The 26029-nt window shown below is 41.4% G+C and overlaps 1 protein-coding gene across 2 annotated transcripts in view; it reads left to right on the forward strand.

Annotated features, from left to right (window-relative positions):
• The window catches only part of PLCL1 (phospholipase C like 1 (inactive)), a 187651-nt gene that overhangs the window by 56951 nt on the left and 104671 nt on the right, over positions 1–26029 (forward strand). The gene's annotated exons all lie outside the window — the stretch shown is intronic.

The following is a 26029-nucleotide window of genomic DNA, read 5'->3' on the forward strand; positions in this document are numbered from 1 at the left end:
GAAGGAGGAAGAAATGATTTATGTACTCTATTTCACAGTTGCTTTTACTGTTTTTGGACAGTGCAGGAAAAAAACCCCTTCAATGCAAAAGCTTAGGAATTTTGCCCAAAGCAAGTCCCATAGAAAATATTTCATCTGTGTTAGAGGCACAGGCATAGATACTCATGTCCTGATCCAATAAACTAAGCACGTCTGTAGTTTAAATGTTGTTGTAGTGTGTTTTAAAATTATGCATATGCTGAAGGAATCTGCTGGACTGGGGATTGCTGCCAGCCTAGGAGATTTGAAGGATGCCACATGGGAGCATAGCCCACCCACCACTCTGCCTTTGTGTAGGAGGAACCATGGTCGAAATGTTTGCATTTGAGGGTACAGACCTCCCAAACTGTGAATGAGTTTGCTATGGCATTTGCAGGATCCAAGTCTGTTGCACTCTGTCAGGGCTTTCACTGTGGCTAAATGCCACTAAATGCTCTGGAGCTCTTGGAAGCAGCCAAGACAACTCCAACATTTGCTTAAGGATTAGCCCTTCCCATCCTTCAGCTAAGGCTGTTAGCATTAAAAATCACAAAAAATCTCCTGCTTGCACTGCCAGATTAGAAAAGATAATTTATTAGCACTTTTTCTTTAAAAAAGGGAATTTGTTAGTTCACATTTTGGATTTGATAATTCAAACTATGCTTGTTGCTGAGATGTTTCTTACAATGTAGGTTTGCTTTAATTAGTGGTATCAAGTTAGAGGTCAGTGGCCTGAAGGAACAAGCAGTTACCTCAAATATTTATTGTTTTGAAAATGCCAAGCAGAAATGATAGCTGTTTAACTTCATGCGTTATTTTTCATTTTCTTCTTTCTGAAGCAACAAAACAGTTTTTGTAGGAATTTGCAGGGATACATATGATTTCCTGCGAGTCCCATTAGAAGAGAGAGGTTACCAGATATTTTTCTTTTATACCGGCTGGTCCCCTCTTATGATGGGAAGAACTTTTTTTGAATATAATAGTCATGTTGTTATTAGGCTACTAATGAATCAATAGTGATGCATTATTAAAAGAATACTTTCTTGGTGCACATACAATTAGTTAACTGTGAGCCATTACTGCTGAAAATGTAATAAAGATGCTCATTACCACTGATAAGCCTTTCAAAATATTTGAGTGACTAAAATTAATGCCTCTGGGATGGTTTACAGAGGTTCTCATCTTTGGTTGAGCCTTGAAAAAAGCTGTGTAGGGGGTAGTAAAGCTGTTCCAAGTATTAGAGTTTTCAGTGTGGTCAGGTGGCTCCTTCCACAAGATGGATATGAAATACAAAGTTATTACTGAAAAGGAAATGTGAGTGACTTCAGTCACATAAAGGTCTGGTGCTAAATAAATAGTTACTATGGCTGAAAACTCACTCAGCTGACAGGGAGTAAACTCAGCAAACAAATGTCCCTTTTCATCCAGGGCATTGCTATGGGTAGATGTTACTTTGTTAATGCCATCATTAACATTAACTCCTGTCTTGGTGTCTCGGTTTCGGAGACAAAACTTTAGGAGGAAACACTCCAGAATGAGTGTCTCCTCTGAAGGGAAAAGGGCCTCTCCTTTTCTTCCACCAATAAGACAAGTGGGTCACAGCAAATGAGAGTGGAAAAAAACCAGTTTATTAACACCAAACAAAACAGGGTAGAACAGGGAAAAAAAACCTAAAAGTACAACAAATGCCCGGAGAGAGAACAAACATGCGGGCTCGGACCAGCCAGGGCCACCCCACGGCCCCACTGGGGCCGCCCTGCGGCTCCCAGACTGGTGAGGAGGGAAGGGAGGCAGTGAGGCAAGGGGAAGGGAAGGAGAAAAGAACAAGAAAAAAAAAACCCAACAGAACCTTTTCAGCTATCTGGAACACAAGGGAAACCAAAAAGCAGCACAGCGCTCCCAGTGCACTCCCTCCCGAGCCCTGCCAGGACCCTGGAGCTGATGGGCTCAGCTGTTAAACTGCCCCGCACTCGGGTCCATCTTAAAGGCACAGCGTCCTTGGGCATTGAGCGGATGGTTAAGGAATAAAGCGGCTTCATAACATCACCCCAGGACACTTGGAGAAATCTTGGCTTTGTAAGAAGAGGCTTAATTATTTTAGACTGCTTGCAACTACAAGCAAGCCAAGCAAGCTGTGGCACAGTGATGGAGTAGCTGTTTCAAAGTGGAAGCAGGTGCAGCTGAACCCATTTGAGAGCTGCAGTTGTGTTGTTGAAGTTGTGCAGGGGAGCTGCAGTGCTGCACCCCAGGAGTGCCGGGCCCATGACACTGCTGCTTGTCCTCCAGGTGCCCCCTGCTCCCATAGTAGAGAAAATCCAGTCGGGCTGCTTTCAGCATAGAAGATGATGTGTTAACCAGTTTTTCACCCACAAAATTAGCATGAAAGACAGTAATGTGTGGCAGTGAAAATTTTTTCTTAACTGCATAGGTTTGAGAGAGCATTTGACAGTTTCTACTGCAGTTTGCTCTGGCACATTTTCAAATGTTAGGGTATGCCAACAGAAACAAAAATTAACAGCGCTTTAAATCAGGTTGCAACTTTCATGTTTAAATAAGTCACTCAAATTATGTTTGCTTTTGTGTAAACACTGGTGTGAAAAGGAAACCCCCTTGCACCCCCCTATTTAATACTGCTCTTGACTATAGTAGAAAATCCTAGAAACAGACAGCACATTTGTCACATAGCTTAAAAATGGTACTAGAACACATCTGCTTTGCTGATGGCACAATTCTCTTTTGTGGCAACTTAACCAGTGTGAAAGAAAAACCTTGCAGCCGCTACCCAGAAGACTGTGGGAATGGGGAAGAGCAATAACAAGGCATAAGATGGGAACAAGTCTTCTCATAGCATTGTGATTCTCTAAGCTAAACACAGCCTTCCCCATCGCGTTTAATATCTTTTGGTAGATACTTCTTCCATAAACTTGTCTGATCACTTTTGAACCCTTTTATGCTCAGGGATCTATATCCAGGCAGTATCACAGAGAAGCAATTAGAGAGAAGAGCTCGCTCTCCTCCTTTCCAAGTGACTTGTGACCAACAAGACTAGCAACAATCACTCTGGGATGGTGTTGTCATTCTAAGACACAAGTGGATGAAAAATGCAAGGCTATAAAAAAGAAGGAGGTAATGCTTAGATCCATCAGAGATGAGACCCAGAAATACAGGGTAATAGATGACTTGGCTTATGTTTTCCCTTTGGAAAGGAGAATTTTTCTAGGCTGCTTGGGTAAAAGGTGGAATGTTGCCTTACTTCTATTTCCAAGGGTGTGTCTACTCTTAAAAAGAGAGGATAGTGGATCAGATTTTAGGAAAATTTTTTCCCCTCCCCCCTCTTAGGGCAACCCAAAAGTGGTGGGGGAGTTTCTGCTAGAAAGTGATGGTGCTTAAGTTTAGCTTTCTTGAACTTCTTCTAAAAAGACTTAAGTTATAAATATGGTTTTCAGAAACTTAAAAGAATATTTCAAACCAGTTTATATGGAATGAACATCATGCTGAAGTGCAGAGCTACTGTGGTGCTGCCTAATATGCAAATAGGTAATTAAATTTTCAGAAACTCTATGTATGTTCACAACTGTCTTATTCATAGGATATTCCCCCTAATCTCCCAGTTATGCAGACCTGTTTGTTAAAAAGTCTTTTTTTTGCATGTTTTCAGATAATTTTAAACAGCTGAGCAACTCCATCCAGGTAGTTATATTTACTGAAGTTTATCCAAACTATGCTGTTGCTGTTGATAGAGGTGAAACCTGTACAGGGCTTAAATTACCGATGGGTTCAAGTCCTTCTGTGCCTGCCCCTGGCATTGCCTCGTGGTGCCTGCAGAGGAGCTGCAGAGTGTTGAGTGGAGGGAGGTGTCTCCTCCTCTCTGTGCCAGGCCAAGATGTACCTGTGCACCAGAACCCCCACCACGCTGGGCTACCCTGGCCCAGAGATCAACCCCAGCTGGCTGGGCTGCATTCCCTGGATTTGGTAGGGTTAGCAAGCCTTCCTCTCTCGAATGCCCCATTCTTTTTAGTGGGCCCTCTGGGGGATGAGAAGTAAAAAGAACAACTAGATGTCATGAATGACTGAGAGACATGCTGTGGGTGCTACTGTATGACAGCTGGTTGGGGGTCAGTAGCTCTGACCGAGGAAGAGGTGACCGGTCTGGAGAGATGGTTCCAAAAGGAATCGCCTTCCTGAGGCCCAGTGTCTTCCCTCAGCTGCTGGCAGGAGGGCCCTGCAGAGGCTGTCAGCTCTTTAGTGATTGTCAGCTCGTGATTCCAGCTCAGCTCTGCAGGGCAGCCTCCAGGCCAGACCAGGGAGAGAGATGAGAGGCTTGTGTAGCTGTTCCACACGGGATAGCTTTATTGGTCTGTACCTGGTGAAGGGGAGCTAGGGATGAGCTCTCTCTGCCCTTGAAGGGGCAGAGGGCTAGCTTTATAGGGATACAGGGGGTGGGTGTCAGAGGGTAAAGGCCAATGGGTTACAAAGGATCTGCATAGGGTCTCCCAGAGGATTCTGGGTTTGTCTTCTTGCTGTGACTGAAAGTTAGCTGCCTTCCTGGGGGGGTCCTGCTGGGAGATTGCTCAATCACCTTATCTCAGCAGATGTCCCTCCAGGGCAGTGGCTGGGCATACCCTACACTACTGCTTGCTGGATTTAAAAGCAAATTAATAAATACAATAGCAAGGCTGATCTGATCACCAAATGTTTTCTACCCAGTTTATCTGACAAATGCAGTTTGAAGGGTTTGTCTAGTTATTCTTTCTAAGCAGTTATTTATGGTGCACCACATAGTGCCATAATAAAGGCAAACTCACTCTTTGTTTCTGCTTTATTGAAGCTACCAGACTGTGAGAGCTTATCAAAGCTGTGGGTGCAGAGGAGTGTCTGCTGACTCCATTTAAATGAATCCTAGAACAGAAAGCTTTGAAGAGCAAGGTCCCTGAGAAGTATTTTGGGGTCTTCTCCTTCCCTTATTTCTGCTTTCCCCCAGATCATCCCTTTGCTTCCTTTTTTGACAGTTTCCTCCTCTTCCTGCATAGCAGCTGGCTGTGACCTTTGTGGGAGGCCCATCACAGAGACCTGCATACCATGATAAGGCAGACACAATCCCATAGCTCAGAGTGGTGGCATGAATTTAACACTGCACCATGTGGACTATCTGACTTGAGTCTCTCTTAGTTTGGGCATCCCCTGTAGATTTAGAGAACCTCTAAACTAGCAACAGCGATCCCCGAATTCCACTATGAGCACCAAATCATGGCTCTTGCTGAGGTTCTCCAAGCATATACAAGTACTTGGCTATTCTTGCTCAGGACCTTATTTTGCTCTCCTTTGGGCATGTATTGCATACAACACAGGGAAAGATGCTTACCTGAGTAGTGGTTTTCTGAAGAGTGTTTGAATTGAAATGCCTTGAAGGCAAAAGGATAAAGTTTAGAAAAGAAAGTCTGGGTCAGCATATGTGTGCTGAATGCATTGCTACAGCAGATTTGGCAGGGACTTGTATGGTGCACTAGACACTGGAAGCATGGACTATTCATCCAGTGCTGTTTCTGTATTTAAAGTAAGAAAAAAAGAATGCTGTTGTAGTGCCATAAGTAACTTCTACATCTTCCTTGGCTTCTCATACAGTTAGCCTTTCTTTTTTTTTTTTGAAATTTTGTATTCATGTTGACAGTATTTAAAGGTGCATTTGAAACAGAGCCTAACTACTTACATTTTTGTTACTTTGACCTTTGTGGTCCTTGCAGATACTTGTTGATTTCTTCTCTGTGCTCCCAATGATTTTGATTAATGCATGAGACTGCAATTAAATACTTACATGAGTGCTTGGCAGACAAGAGCTTGGCTTAGAGGAAAAGTACAACTATTAGCTCAATTTTATTTTTAAAGGCTTTCAGGATCATTTCTTTTTCAGGTCTCACACGTGTTAAGAATGGAATGCAGTCATTGGAAAAAGAACAATAGTTTCTTCTAGCTACGAAAATGAGGCATGGGGTTTGGTTGCTCTGCCTTTACACCAACAGATTTTACTTGTAGGCTCTTATTTATCCACTTGATGTATGGTATTTCATTTCAGTAACATTCTTTAAAAATGCGAATTTTTGTTTCTTGCATATTTCATTCTGACAGGAGTTTACAGAGACTTCTGTAGATATTGGTTAGAAAATATTGACATATGTAGGTGAAATAGTTTCTGTCAGCAGTTCTTTGCTCCACTGGGTATTATGCATTGCTCTAATTGTTCCTTATAAAATTGCATGCTCTGCTGTATCAGAAAGCACAGTGCATTTCTGGGGGCTGTCAGTTTGTGACTGTTCCCCTGACAATAGGATTTTTCCTCATCATCTTTTTGCCACATTATGTCAGGCTGTGTTGAGAGGGCTGAATTGGGGATGAGAGTCTCTCCCCCACCCACGTGGCCCTTTCTTTTTTCCTTACCTCCTGTGAAGATTACCCTGTCCCCTCTGGTGCGCTAACAGCTAATGACAAGCCCTGATGCAGACAGAAGCAACGTGATCCCCAGACTGCAATGCCAGCTGCTTTGGAGTTGGGAAAAGATCCAAATGCTCAGAGCAGCCTGTTTTGCAACAACAGCACTAGTACTGGATTGTTTGGGGGTCTGTGTGTGAAGGAAGCTCTACTGTATTACTTGTTTAATTGTAGATGTCTAGAGATAAGAAACAAAACATGTCCATTCCCTTGTGTCATGTTTACCAGCAGTTGCTTGAATGTGGCAGGGGGTCTTCAGATAACTGCACTTGGATAAAATCAAGTTTTTCACATTTTAGTTTTTAATTCTGAGCATTCTGAGTTTTTAATTCGCAAGCCCCTGAAGAGAGGATTCTACCTGGCATACAGTGTCATGGGAGATGGGGGGGAAGGAGATTCCCCGCTCAAGACACAACTTTTTTCTGTCAGCACCACTTTCATGCTAAATTTTGTTGGCTCTGGAAACATTTGGCTTTCCAGAAGCTGCTGACTGACTTGAGGCAAGAACATGCTGTGTATCTTCTGTGAAAGACTACCTGTATCCAGGCATCTGGAAGAGCTAGTTACATCTTTATTTCTGGACTAAGATCCACTCAGTACGGTTTTAAGGTGGCAAGGTGATGACAAATTATGCTTTGTTACCTTGTGCTGCCTCATGTCATGTGTATCATACCATACTGCAATGATGAAGAGCGTGGAGAGGGAGGCTGTACATCATTGCTTTGTCCTGTGTGCTGAACTGGATGCAAGTTCACCTTTGGGTGTCCAAAAGGTTCTCTGAAAATAGGACCAAATATGCCTTTTTTGCGGGAGTTGGAGGCGGGGATGGGATGGGTAATGGAGTGGTGATGGGAGCAGCTTTGTAGCTCCATATGTGTTTGGTAACTGTGATATGATGATGTGGCTTATTAGTGAAAAACAGAGATCACAGGTACACAAGTGAAGATTTCTGAATTCCAAGTGGATGTGATTTTAGGGTTCGTGTACCCCTGAAACTGTCCTCTGTCATTCCTGTTTTTCCAAAAGTTGACATCATTTTACAACTCTTCTTACTGCCAAGTGAAACAGTGGAGACTAATGAAACGATTGCATAATGCCATTGAGAATGTGCTGAAAAATACTCAGAAGACATGCCAAAAAATGAGCAGTCCATTGTGACTAACTCTTGGAGCAAGAGCACTGGCTATTTAAAAAAAAAAACAATAAAACAAAACAAAAACCAGCCCAACAGAATTTTCCTTTGAATTATTAAAAAAAAACCCCACAAAAGAATATGGAAACTAAATAAGTAAAAGTTATAGGAGGTTTTTGTTAGCTGCACAACTCAGGCAGCCTTCAGGAGTATGGAGTAATTGGGAAAGTGATGGTTGTAGCTCTGCTGAGAAGAGTATATATGAGATTAGACTTAAATCTATTTAAAAGCAAACATGATTGCTATGGGATTGGTTTTGAGGTGGAGAAGAGGTTGTATCTTGCTCATATTCAATGAGCGGAACTGCAAACAACACACGTAACTTGTTCAAGAGCTTCTGTGTGCTACCAGAACCTGCATGCTTCTGTAGAGATGAATATAGATTGTGTATGTCAGCATGTGTTTGGAAGGAATGCCAGTGGCACTGAATGCTTCTGGAGCAAGTCAGAAGGGCAGAACCTGGAAGCACCTGGTTGGTGAAGGATGGGGTTTGCTCTACTACCTCGCAGTGCTGTGTGAACAGACAGAAATACTGCCTCAGGCTTGCATTTGTCCAAGTGGGTTTTATCCTCTAGCAGAGCTGTGCGAAAGTTTAAAGGAGATGGCAAAGTGTTTAAATGGATCAGGAAAGAGCAGATTGTTTGTCAGCTGCTTCATCTGCTTCATCCACTCCAGCCGGTAGAAGCTGGGGGGGGGGGGGGGGTAGCTGCACTTGCAGCTTGTAATTACAGGTGACTTCTGGTACCCTGCTCTGGAGGGTCCGAGCTGCTTCCAGCTCTGCCGAGCCACAGGAAAGGAAAAAGAGGTTGCAACAGGTGAGGAGTGGCTCAGAGGTAGAAAAGTGGTCAAAGAGTTAAATGTATGAAAAAAAAAAAGGAAAAAACCCACTAACTTAAGCTGCTGTGCATGTGGTCATTGCATGTGGCCGCACGCTTATTTGGAGTGATGTTTGATGCTGGGACAGGCATTTACGACAGCAGATTAAAAGATTTTTTTGGGTTTGCCTCAGTAGTTGCACTTATCCCTCAGGGCAAAGGCGTATGTGTTTGGTTTGGTTCTTTTCTTTTAAAAGCTGTTCTTGCTCCCTTGTCAGTAAGCTTGCCTGACAAGTTAAACAGATAGTAGGTGTAATGAATTTATGGATGGTTTACTGAACATCTAAAAAGAGTAACTAGTCATGAGATCATTAGTAATTATACTGGCTTTGCTGAAATAATTCCTTTCCAAGTAACTGCTACCAGCAGGCATAAATTGTTAGATGGAAACTTGTGATTCATGTGTATTAGAAAAAGTTAATATTCTAGGGAAAAGATGGGATCAGCTGTATTTATGTGGAAGTTGCAACATTTCATGTGATCCCCTTCACTGTATAGTATAAGCCAAGAAACGTAGTTTTCACACATTTTTAGAAGAAAATTATCCTCACAGATGCTGTACATTAGCTCAGAGAAAGCAACATGATCAATAGGGCTATGGGAGAGGATTGAGGAGATGTTTAGGGCATGTGATTCTTTTTAACAGTGGTAATGCATTTGTTCATCCTGTTCTGGTATGATTAATCCAAAGCAATACACTATAACAAATGAAACATAACAGCACAGCTAATGTGGGAATTTTAGTTGGAGTAAAGCTGTATAGCTCCATTGGCTTTTACTGGGAAGATGCCAACTTTCTGCACTTGAGTATGTGGCCAATAATTTCAGAAAAAAAGTAGAGCTCCTTAAAGATGACTATTTTGTGAAGAAAATGCATATTCTCTACTAATTTTGGTCTTGAAAGCTGCTACAAAATAGCCATGGAAAGCAGTCCAGCTATTTGTTGAAATATTCCAGCTACTAGTACAAATAACTTTTGTTTGAAATTACGTTATAGTTTACTTAAACTGATAAATGAGTCTTGGCAAGAGGAGGCATTCAGAGCTGAGCTCAGACACATGCAAATGGTTCTTGTTTTCAGCAGAGCCACAACCGACAAGGAAGGAATGGAGTGGTGCTTCCTGTGGTTAACATGAAGTATTACTGACATTGAACAGTCTTTCTCAACCTTGTTAGTCAGGAAAAATAATGTGACATAAATATCATACTAACCTGGCACTCAGAAAGAGACACAATTAGTACTAAAGTTGTCTATTTTGTGACGTTACTCCAGGAATTGTCCTTAGCAGTGTTCATAATTTCTCTATTGGCTTAATGTCCTTTTTTTGTAAGAGCACTTTTAACCCTCTAAACAAGGCCACTTTTCCTTTAAGTATGTGAAAAATAGCACTCATTATCATTAGAAGGATTTATGTGCACAGTGAGAACAGAGTTTGTAGATTGTAAAAGTTTACGTTTTAGTGTCTTTTCAAAAACAAAAAATCCCCAATGCAGTGGAATGTAGTAAAAGTTATCACTGTCTCCAGGTACAGCTATACTGCAAACTGATCTCAGAAAAACTCTAGGAAAAACTTGTACCAGAAAACCCCTTTTTGCCAACAGTATGTGAGGCAGTTTTTAAAGGATGCCCACTATTGGGAAGAAAGCTCTGGGCTATTTCACTGATGGTTCTACAGAAATGTAAGCTAGCTGTGGAAAAATACCTACCAAAACCATTAGCTGCCACAGGAGCCAGCAGCAGCTCAGTGGTGCCCTGCCTGGAGGGACAGGGATGCAGTGGAGGAAGCAGTGCTGGGGTCATTGCTTCCTTCTGGGGATGGTGGGGGTACCTCCCATCCTTCACCCTGCAGGGACCTTTTATGGGCCCCCACTGGGGTTGAAGGGCAGTTGTGGATGTGGGGCATGGCCTGGCAGTGGCTTAGCACAGATAGCTCAAATGAGCTATATTTATTATAACCTGTATTTCCTTACTTCTTCACACAGGCCAAGGTCAGTTTTGTCCCTTAAATGCAGGAGCCTCAAAGCAGCTGTTAACAGTCCCTTGAATGATCTATAATCCAATAATGCTAACAGACTAGGGAACACCTCCTTTCAGGAATCTGAAAAAAAATTGCCTTATGCAGCCACAATGCAAAAATAAGTATAAACCGTGCTTAATGTATACCCAGCCAGATGAGCTGTGCAAACCCACAGCCTTCTTTTCTGGCTGAAAAGAAGGAAGAGGTGGCCCAAAAAGGAGGATCTTGGGGGGGGGGAAATAAAATCAACAGGCTTCTGAGTCAAAAAATTATGTATAGTTCTGTATCAAGTGAGACAGTTTCTTGGCTCTAATCTGGGAAGGGAAGTCTGGAGAAAATCAAGGGGCAATAAACAACATCAGGTTATAAAGGACAAATTCTGCCAGGCAGATTTGATCAAAACTTTAGATCAAATTACACAAGTAGGTGATGAAGTGCTTGCTCTATCTAGGAAAGGATGAAACTGCGTCGTAATGAAGGGATTAGTCTTGCAGAAGCTTCTTGCTGAGCTGTGGGATGAACAGGGCAGCTCAGGGAAGGAGGGGGGAACAGCAATATGCAGTACTGGGAGGAGTATCCAGGGAACAGGTTTTGTATAAGGGCTCAGCTGAGGAGAATAAAAGCAGATTCTTCACTGAGGCTGTCAGACATGTAGACTTGGGTCTGCCTTCCCAGACTGACTAGCTGGTGTTGTGTGCAGAGTCCTGACCCGGACTGAGGGTGATTTTGTAAAATGGCCTGTGCTGTTCAACACTGTTTCTCTATAAAGGCAGAAGTGAGCTGCAGAGGTGGTTGAACTCGACAGTGGAATTTATTTGCTCATGCTGCTTGGGAAGTCAGAGAAATAATGTAAGTGGGAGAAAGTTTCTGGAAGCTTAAAAACATAGTTAAGAAATAAAATGAGGTTTAAAGTGGAAAAATACAAGCTGGCACATTTTTGGGAAATAATTAAAAATGCAGATACTCCATGAAAGAAGGCTCTTGGAAAACAATAGTGCTGGAAAGGACCTGGGGTTGATCATGGGAAGGGAGAGCAGCAGGAGCTTGGTGTGCAGCAGAAAATACATGCCAGTATCTCTGTCACATTGCCTCCAGGACTCTAGGGGACCCTGCTGTGAGTCAGACACTTTTCCCAAAATTAGCAGGGAGGTATGATTTTAAAATAAGGATTTTGTATATTTCAAAGCGTTTTTTTTAAGGAGTGAGTTGTTGGTAGGAAAATGTCAACTGGCTCTGTTAAAATCACTTTTCTAAAAATGAAAAGTTTTGTTTTGGTTTTCTAAGTGATAGCATCTAGGTTTCAGAATCAAAACATCAGGAATGGAAGAGCTTATGTCTTAAAACTAGGCTGGCTCAGGCAACTGGAAATGTAGATGCCTTAAGGCAACTCTCTTTGGTAGTGTAGTTGGTGTGTGCCCATCAAACTTTAGCATGCTTAAGTAAGTTGGTTTGAGGAGCTATGTGGTTAAGGTCTTTAAAGTTCAGACACTGATCCATAAGCAAACTAACTACAGAACACTTTCTAAGTTTTTATTTTTATAAATAAATCTTATTTCTTTTGGAGAGATGTATGGTTTACATACATCTCTCCAAAAATGTCAAATGTTTAAATGTCTTAGAAGGGAAGAGTCTCAGCTAGGTTAAAAAGTAGATTCTTGTGTTCTTGCAGCCAAATTGCATACTATGTTATTACTGTGAAACAGGCATTAAAATAAAAGCATGATGAAGTTAAAAACATCAGAAGCTTCTGCTTGAAAGACATTTGTTACTTTAGAGCTGTAGCAATTCTAATTAGCAGACTTGCCCTTCCCAGAGAAGAAAATTTCCAAAGGTCATGGCTTCAATCCAGCTGTAATTGTGAATGTTTCTTATATTCTGCAATCACAACTGTTGCCGCTGGTAAGCAATGAATGTATTCACCAGTCAGGGAAGGATTATTTTTGTGAACCCAGTCCTTTAATGAGCGCCTCACCTTGTAAGTAACTCTACTACCCAATGTTAAGCAATCTGCATTAGCAAGGATCAGGTGCTTAGCAGCAGGAGGCAGGGGTGGTGCTGATCTCCCAGCATCTCTGTGCAGAAAACAATGTTCTGCCTCAGTAGTCTCCTAAAGTTTCATTAAGCTTATGAAGCAGGTTGTCACTGGAGAATGGCTAATACCTGTACTTCATTCATAATTTTGATAGTGTTTGGGGAGACTTCCTTCTCAACATGCTGGTGTGATTGGTTCAAGTTTGAAGTTGGTACTGATGAGGGCTTCTGTTCAGCAGTCTAAAATCAAATATTTGCACCAGTAGCTCCCTGGTGCTCTGCTGAGAGAGTGTGGGGGGATCTTCCTTACAGAGGCAGCTCTTGCTAAGCACCCTCATTTGGGAATAGAGAGCGATAGATAATCTTCCCCCCACGTTGCTTTCTCACAGGAAAGAATCTGTCTCCTCCCTACTATCTGTTTTTGGAAATAAAATGGTTCAGCCCAAGCAGGATAATATCTCTGCATTTTCTTGAATTGTCACTTAGAACAGTTTCATCATGTTCTGACAGCTTTTATGAGTGAGCATGCAGTCTGAGAGCGTTTTTAGGGAAACGTTATGCAAACATTCAAGTCAAGGTATAAAACATCTTCAGGCTAGATTTTTTAGACACAGCTATAAAAAAAGTCCTTATTTCTTTTTTTGGGGGGTAAAGCAGACTTGAGAAACCACAATAGGAAAGTCTTTTACCAGTATGAGCAGTCATCTGAGTTTAAAAAAACAAACTGACAGCTGTGCAATACAGCAGGGTAGGGGTTGTTATGTTCTGAGGAAGGCATTTTGACTGCTTTTCCTTTGTACTTGTTGCTGCAAAGAAGGAAGGTGCCCTAAACTATTGATGAAGGACAGTTTTGCTAACCAGTGTGCTGATGCTGGAAATATATTGCAATTTTACTCCTGGTAGCGATGTCATGGACACTCATTAACTGTGGAACTGGATGTACTACTGGAAGTAGTACCTGAAGTACAGGTTATACTTCAGAATGTTACTATCTTGGAGAAAAGGATTCATGAAAATCCAGCTATGGGGCATCCAGAGGTCTCCTTTGATACTTTTATATTTGGCATGAGCAGGTGTTGTAGTGACACTTCTGTTGCTAGAGCCCTGCAAATTCCCCCAGTTTCATTCCCCCAGAGTTTAGATTTCTTGTGTCTGCCAAGGGCTCTTCCTTGACCTTGTTGGTGGACCCTTGTGCCCTTGGGTTATATGATTAGAAGGGGATGAATACAGGCAAAGCATTTCAGATTGGTGCTTGTGCTCAAACTTAGTTTTGAAAGGCTCTTGCACATAGAAATTAATGATGATGCACTTAGTAAGTACTACATGGAAAACATTTATTATATTGAGAGGGAGATGGACAATTCCCATAAGGATGGGAATAAACCTACTCAAGGTAACTGAATGACTCAAACTCCTGCTAAGGCAAGGCCTGTAGGAGCTCCTCAAAACATGGAGGAGATACCTCAGGTTATTATAAAGAAATAAAAGAGAAAATCCCCATACTTTTCTCTTACTCAAAAGTCTCAGTCTGTATATTGTAGGAAAAACATGTTTTACAAGTGATTGTCTTTTGAGACAAATGTTTTACATCTGTTGTCTAGGGCTGACGGTCTAAATGACATGAAAGGAAGAAAGAGTAATTCCATCTATTGACTGTGCAGCATTTTATCAGACTCATTGGAACTAAATTCACCATCTGTGCCTTTTTGTCAGGGTCAGTAATAGCTTTTCCTAACCTTTTTTTTTTTTTTTTTTTTTTTTTTGAGAAGACCTGGTTTTTCCAGCAGTTAAAGTAACCTTGTGCCAATGTACATTTTGAACAAAATCATGGGGTAGTTACTACATTTTTTACAAGGCATGTTTGTAAGAAATAAAAAACCTAATTTTTTGAATGAGCAAATTGAACCATCTTTTCTTTGCTTCTATGCTGAGAGATTATTCCCAGAGCACCTTGTGCATTATGAGGCTTTTAAAAATAGACTGTTAAAGCTGGTAAACCAGAAATGTCACTTAAGAGGCATATTATGAGCTAGAGACACCTCTAATTTTGGAGTACCATGTCCCATGTTTACGTTGGAAATAGGGTACAGCTCCTTTGTGGAGTACTAGAAAAAACAACCTCAGATTGTATTGTGCATGGATTTCCTCCAGCTTGAATTTGTCACCCTTAAGAAAAGGCAGCAGTTGGTTTTGATCCCTACCAAAATATTGCTCTCTGGTGTGAGCAGTGGGGGTTAGCATTTAGCCCTGTGTGTACCTGTCAGTGTTGCACTCACTGCCTCCTTTTAAAACTCTTCTTATTTTAATATCTTTGGTGCAATTTCTTCATGCTGCATTTCTTAGTTTTGAGAAAGTTCTGGATCTCCTTGAGGAGCAGGTACTTCTGATGAACTTTGGGGGAAAAAAGCATCTGCATTCACAATACTGCTCCTCAGCTCCAGCCATATCTGGCTGCTGCATTTGCTCATTAGAGCAAGGATGCAAACAGCAGCAGATGCTTGTTGGTGGTAATTAGATAAAAGAGTACTGCAAATGCTGCACTGTGAGGGGAGGTGCTTCCCAGACAGGTTGGAGAGGGATCATTCCTATTTTGAAGGGCTGTTATTAGACTTTCCATAGCCCAGCTTTTCTGACTGTTTTGCTAATTAAGCAAGTGCACCTCCTCTTCTCTGTCCTAGTTTCTTTCTCCTTCTCACTTTTGCATGTCCCTCATTCTCCTATTTTCATTGCACAGGACTCTATTAGTTGTTAGTTGGTTATGGTTAATCTGCACCCCTGTGTAGGGACAATTGTTTGGAAACACCGGTCTCTTTCTGCCTTGCATTTTGCAGAATGTGGCCCCAGCTGCCTGGGGACACAAAGCAGAAAGTGACCTTTATGCGGCTTGGGCTCTGGTTGCTGTGTTTCAGGGCAGTTCAGTGTCGAGCTTGTGGGCTGGCTCTGGCTTTTGAGACAGGTCGTCTTCTCCTGTGCTAGAAAGAGGTGGAAGACAGCTGCACAGAGCAGCGTGGGGAAGAGAGACAGGGAGGAAAAGTTCTTGGTTAAGAAAGATGAGCTGCCTTATGATAGCTGCTGTGCTCAGCTCAGGACCTCTTTACATCCTCAGCCACATAAGTCATACTTGCATGCGGAGGGGCCGTGGACAAATGAACCTGGAAAGAGGAGGGACTTGGTGGCATCTTGCTTTTTTAGGCCAGTGCTTTGACTGACCTGGTAACCTTAAAATAGGTAGTTACAAGGGGCAGGAAGACTGTTATGGCAGGACTGCAGGAAAGGGATGCCACAGACACTGGGGAGCATCAAAAGCATCCTCTTGTGCTTTATCCAAATTGACATTTAGTCTGTTGGCAGGTTTCAAGCCTGCTGCATTCCTGTCTTAGGATGAGATGTGAATAGTTTGCATTTAAGATGCAGTGGTTTTTTTAACATAAGCTACAAGTAAGTGCTTTGCTGTGTATTAATATTCACAGTTCTTTGGAAACTGTGAATATGGTGCAAACTTCTCTTATGTTTAGTGGTGGTATACAAAGCTCATTCCAGCCTGCTGTTTTGTCTTTGTGAGGTCCTTAGCTGTGGACTTTATCAGCAGCTATGTGTGACTGCAGTGCTTCAGTCCAGGTGTGGCAAGCTCTCCTAAAATGCATTTTTGTGTGGTGTTCAATCTATGCTTTACTACTTGTGGTCTTGCTGCACAGATTGGCAATTCCTCATCCACAGGACCAGTCTTCCATTTCAGTTTGCCTGTTCAAAATGCCTGGCTGCTCAGGGTGCAAGCACTCCCCTTCCCTCTGTGCTGTACCGGGGTGTGCCCAGCCAACACAGCTCACCTGAGACTGTACCAGTATAGACCAGGAGCTGGTGTCACCCACGCTGGCAAGTGCAGCTTAATTAAGGGTGTGAGCAGCACTTCAGAGAAGAACATGCAAAATCTGGGCATTGAGAGGATACTTCAGTCCCAGTTTTAACTTTTACAAACGAAGGGATAAACAGAAATGAAAAAGTCTGCAAAAAGACCCTGTTACCTACCTTTCTGTCTGTTTGGGTTATCTCCATGGGCTCCTCATCTCACAGCATGGGCAGGGCTTCCTGGTGGAGGTTTTTATGTTCTTTATTTTCATTCAGGTATTGTGCAGGAGATAGATCTGGGGAGCCATGGCTCCCCTCTAGGCTTCCAACCCAGCTGTGAATTTTTCAGATCCAAAACCCCCCCTTGGGAATTTCTTAATCCTTACTTTGATTGAGAAGATATTTTGGTTAATTGGTAGGGTTTTTTTGCTTTGGAGAATTATGAAGTCCCTTGGATGTAGCTGTATGAGATTAAGTGGAATCCATTCAGATTTTAGCCAAGCAGAAGAGCCCTCCATAGCAAATGCAGTAGAATGGTGATTGCTCTGCTGTATTTGATACAAAGTTAAATAAATAAAGATGCTAAGTAGGATGGTGTATCATTTAACAGTGATGGTAGTAAACCAATCCTGGGGATTCTTTCTCTGTGTCTAATGCCATACTTAGTTTGCAATACCCTGCCCTCACATTATATTCTTGCTTTTCACAATAAGCCATAAGTGCTAGTTATCAGAGAGGAGTTAGATCTTCCCACAGATTGGCTTAGGGGAATGTTTTAATGCATCTCTGCCCGTATCCTTGACTGTCTCTCCTGATCCTATAATTCAAAAGCAGTTGACAGCTGCAGATAAAATGTATAACATAGGTCATGATTCGCATGGGAATTGAAGAGGAACCTCTGAGAAATATGCTCCCTTTGCAGAGAGAAACATCAGCATGTACAGTTGAGTATGGCACTTAATGAGCTTCCTTAGTCTGCAGGTCAGACCTGACATTAACCAAAGTGACTTGGAATAATTTTATCGGATGGCTTAAAAGGTCATACATAAATTGAATTTTGAGGTTGCAGATGACCTTCTAATGGATTACAAGCTTTTATCATGAAAGCATCAGGTACAATCGGTTTATACTTACGAGGGGCTCTGACTGAGACTGATTAGGTGAAATTAAAAAAAATAGAAAGCCAAGTTGAATTTCTCTTAGGATTCATGGGGCTTAATTTCTTCTTAGACGCTGAGACCCCTTCAGTTTGGGGATTATCTCTCAAGTAAAATAATCACATTCCATTTAGGGGCATCTGAAACTAAACTGGATGAAGTACTGGAAAACACCCTGTCAAGAGCAATCCAGCAGTAGTAGTAAAATGGACTGAATAACCTCAGACTGTTTGAAAAGGCCATGTTTACCATATCAGCAGAGAGCACACTGCAAAGTCTGGCATATTGTAATTATTTTGCTCCTAGTGTACAAAAATATGGTGATGTCTGTGATGTCTCAGGTATGCGCTGATAAAAGCTGCTATGACTGCTATATTTTGTCCCTTGTACCTCATACTAAAATAGAGGGAGACCATTTTCACCTTGTGTTTTTACCTTCTGGCTATTTCAGGACTGAGCTATTCTTTCCAGCTGTACAGCTGATGAGGATGCAGGGTTCTTGCCTCAGAAAGCAAGACTCTCCTTTGCATGTTTGATATCCATCTTACCAGGATATGCATGAGCCTTTTCTTTTCTTGCCACTGTTAAAATTAAGAAAAAAGAAGTGGTGAGACAGATGAATGTATTATCAATGTAGTAAAGGACGTGAAATAAAACGCTGTGGAAGGTTTGCAAAATCTGGTTAATGGTCATAAATATTTTACACAGTGTTAATCCCACAGATGCTGATGGCTGGTTAGCTGCCCACATCTTTGAAACTAGGTGTTTGGAAGGACTTGCTGTCATGCATTTGCAGGCAGTTGTTTTATGGAAGTTAATTCATGGGAATGTGACTGCTCTTGAGGATGCAGTCAGTGTATTCTCACAGACCAGGGAATGAAAGTAGTATCAACTGGGGTGAAGAACTATGTTCTTGAAAGTCAAACCTGAGTCTGCTTTCCTTTGAAGCTGTTTTAAATTTGGATTTTCAGATTCCAAGGTTGACAGTCCTTGTTCAGTAGCCTTATTGAGCTTGTAGGTCCTTCAGGGTTGGCAGGCTATATAAAACCACTGATGTTCATTCAATGTTTAGTCTGCAATTGCAGAAATATTTGCACAATCTATGTAATTATTCAAATATGTTTGTTTTATTTACTATTTACTGTTCCTGAACCTTTTAGGTCTCAATTAAAATGATTTTGTAATTGGTTTGTACTACTAGATAACGATGAGAAGTGGGGATAATGATATTTCAATCTAGAGGATATTTGGGTAATGTGTAGTTTAGGAGCAAACAATTTTTCATCTCTCACTTTTTGGAACAAAAGAGCTAATTCATGTTCAATTGACAGCGATTTTCATTTATAATGGTAGGTCATGCTGAAGAGTTTGTGGCAGTCATTTAAAAATGACATCCATATGGTTGGCTTGCTTTGAAAAGTGGTTTGAAAAATAATAACAAAACATAGGTCTCTGCTGTTCCTTTTCCCATCTTAGTATACAGAGGATAGCACAGTTGTTGTTGGAATGCCTCAAGTTAATTGTTGTTTGAAATCAAAAGTGCAAAAGGTTGCATGTTGTTTGGATATTGTAGTTTTAGGGGGTTTTTTGTTTATTTCTTAGGAGTGGTACTGAGAAGAATGAAGCAAACACAGAAAGCAGGCTGTTTGTGTAGAGGCTGAAAATGGCTGCTGAGCCTTTCAACTAGAGATTAATTATGGGGTAGTCAGCAAATGTTCTAGGGAGAGCTGTCTGTGGGGAGTACTTGTAGGTCTGGCTGGTGGATGCTTACTGAAAGACTTAAGGATAATAACACATAGTTAATGAGATGATTAATTAGGCAGAGAATACAATGAAACAGTAAAAAAATATTATGATAAAAAACCAAACATCTTTCTAATAAGCTGTTCAAACTCAATAGATACCTGGCTTTGACTCAGTAAACCACTGCTATCACAGAACTGAGGAACTGCAAAGCTGTCTGGGGCACAGACTGAGAAAGAGGGTGGGCAGTCTTTGGCTGAACATCTTTAGAAGACAGCCTTTTGTTTGAGTAGATGTTCATGGGAGAAAATTTCCATCTGTAACAAAGTATGGAGAATGTTTGGTGTTTCTGCCCCTCTCCCCCCCAGTTTATTTAAAAGAGACGAAAACTTGAGCTATTTATATTCTTTTATATTTTCTGGCAGCCTCCCAGGCCTTGGGAGTGCCAGCCCTGCCTTCCCAGAGCAGAGTGAAGGTCTGGACCCTTGTCATGTTGTAATTTAAAGTATGGGTCTTATCAAACTAACTGCTTTGGGCTTTAATTTAGAGTTGAAATGTGGAACTGTCTAGCACATTTCTGTTGCATGCAACTCTTAAAAGCAGGTTTCAATTTTCTTTTGTTTTCAATTTGTTTTCAATTTTCTTTTAAAAAATAGAGGAGGTTGCAACAGATATAAAGAATACCGTGGTGTCAAAACCTTCCTGTAGGCAAAAATGTTTGTTGCTCTGACCTTCATGTGCACGATTCATTTATCACATCAGTGGAAGGGCTGGAGTCAGGTCATCTCGTGGCATCCGTCAGACATTCATCTTACTGTAGGATGTGTAAGTCATATCAAATGCTTCTGGATTGCAGGTTCCATAGGAATTGGTCATAAACTGCATATGGCATGAAACTCCAGATGTCTTTTTGAACTGACAAGCAGGGAGGGAGGAAACAGAGCAGAGTGGCAAACAAAGGTTGAATAGAGTCAGCGAGCACAACCCACAGGTCTGTGCAGGTGACTCCCCTGTTGGGCTCCATGCCCATTTGATGTCCTTTAGGCATGGATCACAGCAGAGCATATGGAGAACTGGTAGCCCTTCTTAGGCTGTGGTGCTGCCTGTCTCCTACTGTAGGAGTGTCCTATGGAAAAGAGACAACACAAAAACAGCAGTGATCTAATGGAATGGGTATAAAGATTGACAAGCAGACTTTCTGTCACCTTAGGTCCCCTCTCCTACACACTTTAGTTTGCCCATCCACTGCCCTATGTTAGATGGGCAAGACCCACGGTCTGTTGGACTATACTCTGAGGAAATTGAAATCTGTGTTTATTACACCCAGGACAGCTGAAACAGACTGATAAAGGTACAAGCTAACTCCAGTAAAACCTGCAGCTTAATTTGATGACAGTGAGCAGTGAAAAACAATTTCCCTTTAATTACATATGTTCCTTTAGTTTGTATTTCTGTTTTTTGAATAATGTAAAACAGTTTCCAGATTTTCTGTGGCTTTAAATACTAAAATGAAGATGTGTTTAGTGGAAGCTTTCACAAATGTGGCACAATGTGGAAACTTGGAATATTTTATGTGTGTAACAAGGCTGTTTTGTTTTATATGGAAAAAATACTCACTGCTTCTGCAGTGGCAGTTTATATTCCTGCAAGACTGCTGTCTAGATGAAGAGTCACAGTTTTGCTTGCAAGTGGAAGCAGGGGCTTAAACGGCTGCACCATCTTATTTGTATTACTCTTACATTTAATTTATATGTTATACCACATGTAGTGATTTAGGCACAGTGTAGATCTATCAAGCACTTAATTAAGAATGTGGAGTCTAATCTATTAAAAGTTGCAATAAGGCTTCCTTGATATTTATGGTGTATTCATATGTAATGAGCAGAGAGGGATGAGCAAGTCCTGGTCTGGTCACTTGGCAGTTCAGTTGTTTTCCCTCATGCAGTGTGGCTCCACGTCTTCAGGGCGTTTGTCTGCCAAGCCTGGAGGTGTCAGGGAGAATGGGTCTCGTTCTTCCTCCTCCCCACTCCTCCCTGGAAAACAGGCAGGGCTCAGGCTCCTTTTATGCCTCTGCCTCTCTCACAGCTGGAGCTGAAGCAAAAGCTTGCTGGAGGGCTGGCTGACTTTTCTGCCTGGGAAGGGTGAGGGACAGGTTAATGCCAATGTTAATCCTTGAAGGGAGGGATGTGCTTCCACAAGCAAAGTCTGCTTTGTGCTGTCCTAAGGTAGGGCAACCAGGCTGTCTCCTGTAGTGCATTTGCTAAAATTTTAAAGTATGCTATTTCCTTTCCAAAATACAATTATCCAAAAAAACTCATATGAGGAAGAGGGACCCAAACTGCCTTTGCAGAAATGACTCACTGACCCTTATAAAGCTTAATGCTCTGTGCCGTCTTTCAGCAACTGGATTTAGTATTAACTGAGAGAGAAGATGGTCTCCAATTTACTGTGTTTCAGCAAGGCTGAGTAGTAAAGAGCTGATTTACAGTGGTGAGTTGTGCAGAGAAATCTTGTGCTCTGTAGAAAACAATGCTCTGTGTGCAGAGAAGGTTCAAGGCCATGGTCTAACCCCTCTAAACAAAGCAATGGTCTAAACATCTGTTAGTGGGGTTAAGAGCCAAATGTGATGGAAACATTTTGGAGCTGGAGGTTGTGTGCTGGAGGTTTCCATCAGGATATGGATAAAGGCAAACCTCCTTTGAAACAAGCGTTACTTTCTCCTTCAATTCCAAAGTGCTATCTGCTGAAGACACTGCCACCAGCAAAAATGCTCTTCTCTCAAATAACTGTTTCCCTTTAATGTTAGAGCATCTCCTTTCTGTTTGGTTTTTCTTTTTTTCCCCCTTTAGCTGTGCAATGGATTGCACAGATGGCCTAGCATAAGGAAGAAGGAAAATAAGGATGATGCTTTTTGATGGATTTATTTGTATACAAGTCCCAGTGGACCTAAGTATTAAATAGCTTCTGTTTTTTAACGTTGGCATGAGTATACAGAAGACTGGGCACACATCACTAAAGCTGGATTATTTTTTTTTTAGTAGATCAAGTGGATTTTAGTCTTAGAGTGGATTTTTAGTAGAAGCTTGTGAATGACTGAACTTGAGTTTGACAAGTATAACCTAGTGGGGGAGAAACACAAATGGGGATTGACAAGAAGTAATATTTTAGAAGAAAACTTGAAGCTGTTGTTGGGACTAGCAGATACAAATTTCCTCTACCTATTAGTTTTTACATGCAGAAATGTTTAAACAGATGATCTGAAGTATGGTTGGGTATAAAACCTGCTTGTCTCTCTTGTGAGACAGTGATGAAAGTTGATGTGCCAGAACTCTGTTGGTCAATACCTGCTGAAAAGCTGTTTTCCACTAATCCTCCATTAAAAGCTTTGGCTGCCTGCTAAATGTCAGAAGGAAGGGACTGGTCAGAAAGAGGTTAAAGAGCTCACCTCTGTAAAAACATATGCTGCACTTTGATTTTTCATTTCTTTTTTCTTTCCAGTGGTGGCAACTGGTCAGTTATCTCGGGGAGAGAGAGCAGTATCTCCAGTTGCTTACAGCTCCGTTTAACATGCAGTCATTGTTTACATGAATTGTAATGCAAAGGAGTCTAGACTGAAAACTCAGCTGAAAGCAGGATGTTTGCATGCAAAGCGTTGAGGATGATCTCTGAACCTTTAAATGTAAAGGGCTAGCCAATATTTTTGGCGTTGTTAGGGTCGATGAATAGCCCCCGGTTCATGAGTGGCAGTGCTTGGGGTGCTGTGGAGTTACAGCTATAAGGAGAAATGGCATGTGTTAGCTGAGTGTGGACATCGTGGGATTGCACTTCAGGCATTTTAACTTCGTCCTTCAGCTACTGGAGAGGAGGACGGGGAATGATCTCTCTTTCCTCTGCTCTTACTCATCGACTTTGGAGACTCCATCCATAGTTAGTTATTGTGTATTTGAGTTATTTATGGCTCATTGTACAGTTACATAAATATTTGTGCTGGAAGAGTGCAGGGGGTGGGAATATTCTGCTAGAGAGCTGGAGGCAAAGTAGAGATACTTTGCTTCTTCCCCTCCTGACAACAGTGCTGGTTTCAGTGGGAGTGGATTTAGGGTTTGGGAGAACATGTTACTCTTCCTACTTTTTATTTTGTAATGTTTCATGCGCCTGCCCTCAACGACTGCTCTGTGTTCTCACAAGTTGATGTGGTTCTTGTTTATTTCTGTGTCTTGTCCCCCTGCAGTGTTGCTGGATCCTGCTGGATTGAATTGTAGAGATTCCAATTTTACCCTATTGACAAGGTGATAGCAGTGCTTGGAGGTACCAGAGATACCAGCAGTTTCTGGAAGAATCTTCATGTTTGATATAATTCAAAAAACTGCCTTTTACCCACCCAAGAATATTAACTCATGTTTTGCAGGCAGAGTTTAAATTCTACAGGAATAAAAAAAATGTGGGCTTGCCAAAGGAAATTTCCCAGGAACAGGTAATTGAGAAAGTGGGTTGGGTTTGGTCTGGTTTCTTTTCATGCCAAAGGAATGCTTCTATTTAAGGGGAACTTTCTTGAACATATACCTTTCTTTGTAGTGCACTTGTGTGTTTTTCAGTGTGAGATACATTTGCAGTTTAACCGCAAACTGTTGCTTGGCAGTCAGAGTTACAGCAATTTGAATCACCTGTCAAAAACTATATTGATTGGCCTTGTCTTTCTGGGCATCTTCATGAACTGCAGCATGAAAGCATGATCTGGTGGTGCCTAAAGATAGAAAATAAGTTCTTTGGAACTGCAAATACTGATAACCTCTAGATATGTGCTTGGTTATTGTCGAGTTGTTCTGTGCATGTATGAGCATGTAGGCAACCTGGTTTCTGTGTAGCGACTACAGTATTCTCTCATATTTTCCTAGTTCAAGACAAGTATACAGAGGAAGCTGGAGACAGTGGTAGAGAGATATTTTGCCTTCCAGTCACAGAAAAATGGTCTGATTTGGAGCAGAGAGAATGAAAAGTCATCATGAAAAAAATCAACAGGTAGTACAGTATAGTATGTGTGGGAAATTAAGTTCTTTGGGCACAGAAGGGCAAGTTTTAAATGCCTGGTGACTCACAGATGAAATGGAATTGGTCCCACAGCTTTGCAAATGGATCAACATCTTTGGGTATCAAGGCAAAGAGGTTGGCCAGCCCTTTAAGAAATGGGGAATAAGCAGCCTGTTTGGTGGGACTGAAGGTGGAATGTGCAAGAGGCAAACAAGCCCAAGAACCATGCGGGTTCAGTGTCTGTGAGAATGAAGGTGGCTTTTGTGATCACCCTAATAATGAACTATTAAATATACCTTGCAGGCCATTAAAGGATGGAAAAAAGTTGTAAAGGACATGCTAGCTTTTACTTACAAAGTACATTATATTCTAGCTTTAAGAATGCTAATAAAAGTGAATCATATGTGGAAAATATATATATCTGTAACTGAATCATCTCTTTATTGTATGTGTGTTTCCACGTGTGCATCTCACATACTGATAAGTGGGATCTGTTTGCATATATACATGATGCCATTTAAAATCACAGCAACAGAAGATTTAACAAAAATAATATTGAAGGTGTGATTTGCTACGTAAATAACCCTTTTGTCCTGGTAACTACTCTTTTCAAGTTTAAAAGGGTAGGGGCTTTTTTAATAGAACATCTCAAATCAGAATGTTCATTTTGCACAGCTAAGGTATAAAGGTATGCTCAAACCTTGGCTAGTAATTAGCTTATTATCAGATGGTAGTTGCCTGGGGACCTGAGACAGTAAACTGGCATATTGCCTTGTGATACGGAGATAGCTGTTTCTACATAGACTTATTTTCAGTGTCGTTGAAAATAGATTATTGTTCCATTTCTAAAGAGACAACAGTAGAAAGAGCAGAGAAATGAGGCAGTATGAGGCTTTACAAACAGATAAAAAAAAAGCTCAGGTCAAAGAGTTTGAGCTCTAAATATTGTTTCTTTTCATTCACTACCAGGATCACAATGCAGGGTGGTGGCAGGCAGAATTGCAGTGATATGTTTGCATTTCATGCAAGCAGTTGAAGTGAGCAGGGCTGCAAAGCTGCAGGCCGGGTCCATTATGTTTTACTGAGAGATGCCAAGCAGAGCTCTGGTGCAGAAGACTGTGAAATGATTAAAATTCTCATGTTCTGGTTAATATGCTTCTTATCAGTATCCTTATTTGAGATTCATGACTGTACATCACCGAAGGCTGCGTCGTGATTAAACCCACTGCACTGGTTTTCTCTTTTGCATCAAACAGGTGGAGACAAAAAGGCATGAAAGGATAGCTGGCTGGAAGACATAGCTGGCAGAGGGATGAGGTGACAGTTGAAGAGTCAAACTCTTGGTTGATGTAAGCAGACACAGAATTAGACTGCAGTCCTGGAAAAAGTGAAGGAGATTGTTAGCATGGCTGAGTGCCAGACTTTCTTTCCTCCTTGTTTCAAAAACCATGGTGAAGTTGGAAACATGAGTGAAATGTTAAGACCTGTTAATAAAATCTCATTCTGTCAGCCACTATGTAGCTGGTATTTCCCTTCTGGAATCAGAATGAATGGGTGAATGGTTATTAATATGTAATGAGATCTTATGGGAACAATAGCATTGCAAGCAAAGGAAAAGAGGGATTTAGAGAAGGGAAT

The sequence above is a fragment of the Aphelocoma coerulescens genome, chromosome 7, assembly GCF_041296385.1.
Source record: "Aphelocoma coerulescens isolate FSJ_1873_10779 chromosome 7, UR_Acoe_1.0, whole genome shotgun sequence".
Lineage (NCBI taxonomy): Eukaryota > Metazoa > Chordata > Aves > Passeriformes > Corvidae > Aphelocoma > Aphelocoma coerulescens.